This window comes from Cyprinodon tularosa, unplaced genomic scaffold (genome assembly GCF_016077235.1).
Source record: "Cyprinodon tularosa strain WSP-4 unplaced genomic scaffold, ASM1607723v1 ctg312, whole genome shotgun sequence".
In the NCBI taxonomy this organism is placed as follows: Eukaryota; Metazoa; Chordata; class Actinopteri; order Cyprinodontiformes; family Cyprinodontidae; genus Cyprinodon; species Cyprinodon tularosa.
Window position 1 is genome coordinate 1,242,460 of NW_024039022.1, and position 5,717 is coordinate 1,248,176.

Sequence of the window (5,717 nt, forward strand, 5' to 3'; positions counted from 1 at the left end):
TAAACACCAACAACTATAAATGGCTCCTACAAATCTGTTTTTGCTCCATGGCTAACTTTCTATCAATCAGAATATCTACCTAAAAGACGTGTGATATCTGAGAACGATGTCTGGCTGGTTTCGCTAAGGTTCGAACGTGCTTCTCAAAAGCGATCCGTCTCGATGAAAGGTCGGGAACACATAAGAACACTGGGTGGGTTTATGCTCAGATCCCTTCCAAAGTCTGTGATGTCATCAGCAGTCTCTTTGTGACATCACATGCCAGTTGTTATCGAACATTCTAATCCCAACTGCTGAACACGGAATGCATTTTTTAAAATAGATTAGCTGTTTTTTAAACAATAACTTTCTTCTTTGTTCAATTAGGGTTATTTTTGGTTTTCTTTTACTGATCAGATAAAAAGTTATTCAAAGAAAAATTTATGCTTTGAAATGTAATTGTCCTTGAATACTTTTTAAGATTTCTCATAGTTTTGTATTTCAGTTTTACAATCAAATACAGACATTTATAAACAGTATTTAACTAAAGTATTACTGTCTTCAAAGACCTCATTACCTACCTTATACCTAGCCTGACGTAGTCCTACTCAATTCTAGTCAGAATATGAGTCTGATACTGCTCCATAGAGCTGTGATTATGGGGCGTGTTTTGAACGAACCATGAAAAAAAATGCCTCTGCACTCAATTGGATAGACCTACAACCAATAAGAGCAACGGAGGTGTGACGTATGTTAAGCGACGCATAGTTGTTGTCAACAAAAATCAAAGCGTACAGTTTCACGCCCAGAATAAGAAGATGAGCCTTGATCGCGTTTCTCTGTTCCTCTTTTAAAATTAATTTGATGTCGATATCTTCTAGAACAGACCTAATAGCAGAATCTACTCACCTCAACTCTCCAGCGGCAGCCATTGTTGTTGTCACCCAAGTGCGCTTTGGTCATGTGGTTGATTACGTTACTGTTGATCATCTGTCCATCATAGGATAAAGCCCGCCCTGATAATTTGATTGGATCGCCAGAGAGTGGGCGATCATACTCGCGCTACTATGGAGCAATGCCAGACCGAATATGGCAAGCCGTTTTAACATAAATTCGGTTTCGTCTAACTATCCATAATTACATTCCAGATATCTTAAACTACTTTTTGACTAGACAAAACCACATTTTGACTATCCGGAACAGTAATTTAAGATATCTCTATTTACAATCTGATTAGGAAGAATAATAATTCAAGATATCTTCAATCACATTTTGACTAGTCAAAATTCCTTTCAAGATATCTCAAATTACGTCACCGGATTCCTCATTTAAAGCGTCACACATCGGTAATTATAATTTAAGATATCTCGAACGTAATTATGCCTAGTCAGTATTACAATTTTAGATATCTGAAGTAAGAGATTGCGTGTAAGCCTCTTATTGGCTGTACTAAGCTGTTCAAACAATTGCCTGAAGATTCAATGGTGCTGGCAGTTTTGGACAAAATTGTGAGAAAATGCCACAATATCGAAAGAGTTTTTCATTCTGGGTTATGTGGAGAGCGAGAAAAAAAGCATTCTTGAAGAATGCTTGCGGAATTTGCAAAGAATTTCTGATCAACTTTCTGCCAACACACAACGCACTTAAAAACGGCTTAGAGGAGCTGAAAGTGTTAATATCGACCCATGTCCGATCTGAAACAATGAATATTCGGCAGCCCGGGCCGGTTCAGGTAATAACCAGATGCAGTTTTTAATACTGTGGTAAAGCTTTCTGCCTCTTCGGAAATTATAGTAAAGCCAACTAGCTTTTGATTTTGACTTGCTAGACGGCACAAAGCATTACAGCACCCTCCTTCAGCTCCTCTGAAAATAAAAGCGCACCTCCGCTTCATGTCTGATTCACACTTAGATTTTCTTTTTATTTTATTTTATTGAAAAACAAATTCAAAATACTTTTTCAAACAGCAGAAAAGTACAATTGAACAGATGCAATCCATAATGGTTTTTATAAGATAAAAAACTATAAACTTAAACAGACAAAAACTTTTAAAGAATCAAAAGGAAAAAAATGAAAATAAGAAAAACAAAATAAAACAAGTAACACAGGGGTTTAGCTAAAGTATACTGCTATAAAATCTGAAGACCTGAAGGATTCTTTATTTTACAGTAACTTAAGTCATGAAAACGTTTTGCTTGGAAATTGTGAGACATTTTAAAGAATCTTCACTTGTGAATAAATCATTTTCCAATAATGAATATAATATTACATTAAAACACTTTTAGTAAGCTTGAAAAAATTCCTCTCCAGGTTATCATTCCAAAGTAGTCTTTTTCTGTAGAATTTCATCAATCCATCCAGTTCATGAAACACTCCTTTTTTCTAGCTTTAAAGAAACACTACAGAAAATTGCATCTGTTGACACAAATTGTTTTCCTCCACTTTAGGAATGCAAAGATCCAGGGACAGAGCAGGGGGTCAGTGGGAACCCTACTGCTGCCACCTGGCCCTGGTTTGTCCTCATGGATGAGGTATTAGGACAGAGGCCCTCTGTTAAACTCACCTGTCCTAATTGCCTCCATCCCTGAGGACACACCAGGGCCAGGTGCTGCAGAGGCTGAGCAGCATCAGGGTGAAGATGAGGAAGAGAATGAGGATGAGAGAGGAGGGAAAGGAGGAAGAGAAGAAGGAGAGACGAGATGGTTGACTTAATGAGGGAGGATATCAGATGGCAGAGGGAGGAGGGAAAGGATGGACAGATTATTTAATTTATTGGAGAGGATGGTGGACAGATGTTGATTTTTTGTTTTGTTTTGTCTTTTACAAGTTGAGGTTCTGTGTTGCTGTTATTGTTAAATTAAATTATTAAATTGTTTATAAAAGTTATTGTTGTCGGTGTGTCTTTTAAACTTTTTACATTATCTGTTTCATCACTTCTTTACAATTTAACCCCTTGAACCCTACGGACCCACCGGTGGGTCCAGCTGCTACGTGACCTCGTAATTTTAACAAACCCCCAATATTGATGTAAAAAACACATTTGGCACAGTTTGGTGACATTTTTGGATAAATGTGCCAAAATGGCCTCTCCGCCTAAGAAATTTCTCACTAATACCATTCTAAAATAAATATGATTCATGAGTCCAAATTTGGTATATTTTTACACAACATTTAGATTTAAAAGTCTGTACTACTTTTTTGTGCTATAAATAATATTTTGATAGTGTTTTGCAATGTTTATTTCAAAGAAAATTTTGGCGAGGTTCAACAAATGCAAAATATTTTGTCCCTAATATTTCAGGCAGGGTCAAAGCTACAATGGTGCTGACACCAGAAAACCATTCTATGACATCTTACCTTTACAGAGGTACCAAAAGTTTCTTCTTAAATCTAATAGCTTTGAGGCTATAAGTGATTTACTTTTGTGTGTTTTTGTCAGGCGGAAATTTATTTATTCCCCCCGAGGGTGTAAGAAGTTAAGTAAACTTAGAACAACTTCTCAGTGACAACATCAGTTTATTTTTTAGAGAAGCAAGTATTTACAATAAACTATTAAAAACATTTTTAACTACATTAGATTTTAAAATTAACTACTACTATTTACGGAAGATATACAATAATTATTACTTGAGAACATATATATATACACAATTGTCACTGAGCAGGAGTCCCTGGTGGTGCTGCTGGACTGGATGGGATGGGATGCCACACAGATGAGCTTGGAGTCTTCTAACTGCGAGTGGGACATCATCTGGGGGGTCACGGGCTCCCAGGCAGATGTTGTGCAGGACAGCACATGCCATTATGACCTGTAGAAAAAAGGAGACAAAATTTTTTTTTTTTAATTCAGTCATCTATCTTTTTTCATTATCTTTGCTACATGAATTATTAGAAATTTTATTTTACCTAATCTAGATCCACTATTTAACTTTTTTTTCTTTCGTTTTTAGATTTAGATTTTTTTTTCTGTTTTCTGTTTTTGTTATATAATTGCAAATAAAATCAGGCAGTAAGGGGATAATTTAGACAAATAATGATTTATTTCTCAATCTAACACAGTTTGGGTTCTCAACACAACATTAGTGATAGTGAAAGTAGTGATTTAAGTCAGTTATTTACAGGGTTTGTACACATTTAACTATGCAATTCAAATTACTAAAGTTACAAACAAGCTTATATCAAGTCTTACAAATGAATCTAAAATTTGATAAACATATTCGTCAATCTGCTGACAAACGTTTGTTTAATAGCTGGTATATTCTGATCATTAGCAGGCCCCTGTGGGGGAAAATAATAACATGTAAATGTTACCTCTCCACTGCGCTCTCCCAGCCTGAGAAAAATCCGTCGACGGTTTTGCTGCCGCCAAAGCCGTCAAAGCCGACTCTCCTCCTCCAATAATAAGTAAATAAAAAATAAAATAAAATAAAAATTTCCATATCCCAGCCATCGGAGCATCCTCCTGGGTCCTCCTAAGGCTGGGTAGGCTGGGTCCTTCGAAGAACGCAGCCTGCAAATTGAGACGCAGCTATTGTGGACCGCTGAATAGCACAATCAATTAGCTAGCAAGGCTAACACCTGTCCGCCAAAACACTACGCAAATCTCTGACGTTTTTGATTTATGGCAAGATATCACTGATGTCATTTTGACTAGTCAGAATGTCAATTTAAGATATCTTTAATGGAAAAGCTGAATAATTCAAGATATCTTTAATTCATTTAGAGATATCTTAAAAGGAATTTCGAATAGTCGAAATTACAATTCAAGATATCTTTAAATTTGTTTTGTCTAGTCATTATTTGCTTTTAAGATATCTATAATTGAGTTTTCACTAGTCAAAACTGCATATCTCCTATCCTAAAATACATTTAAGACATCTTGAAATATGGTGGCATTTGAGATATCTTTAATTAGAATTATGACTAGTCAAAACTAAAATCGAGATATCTTCAATTTCCTTTATGACTAGTCGTAATTTAATTGTAGATATCTGAAATGTGTATTTCAGATAGTCAGTAATTAATTCTAGATATCTTAAATTGACGTCTCCAAACAAGTTAATGGTAAATCTGACGTCATTTCGACTAGTCAGAATGTAATTAGAGATATCCCGAATAGGAATTTTGACTAGTCAAAATATATTTAGAGATATCTTAAATCACTAAAACGTCTAGTCATAAAATAATTTGAGATATCTTGAATGTAAAGGTGGAGCAGCTGAATTTATGTTAAAACGGCTTGCCATAGACCGAACTTCCCGACCTCAAACCTTGTGGGTGGGACTAAGTTCGGAATGGCACCCAGGCTACCTTATACCACCCAAGAAGATTCAACACCTTCTGGTAGCGATGTTGCTAGGCAACATAAGGTGGATCAGGTAAAGTTTCCGTATTACATTTAAAACAACAGTAGCTTGCTAAGCCCAAAAGCTCTGAGCTTTTTGAATTTGGGTGAGACTGAGGCCAGTTTGTAATGATTCCTGAAGCAACCTGCACCAGAGTCCAATTGGAAGGGGATCAAGACCATTTCAGCAAGTTAGACTCGATCCAGTTATTTGGTCTGGACCAGATTTTGCTGGGCTTAAATCAGACCTGCACAAAAGATCAGAACCAAGAGGGGGAAACAAACTCTGGTCGATTTAGCTTAATAGGGCTTATTAGTGCTTTTTATAAAGCTATGTGCCACAGAAAGGGCTTTAGAAAAAATCAGCTGATTATAACAGACTCTTTCCCTTCCT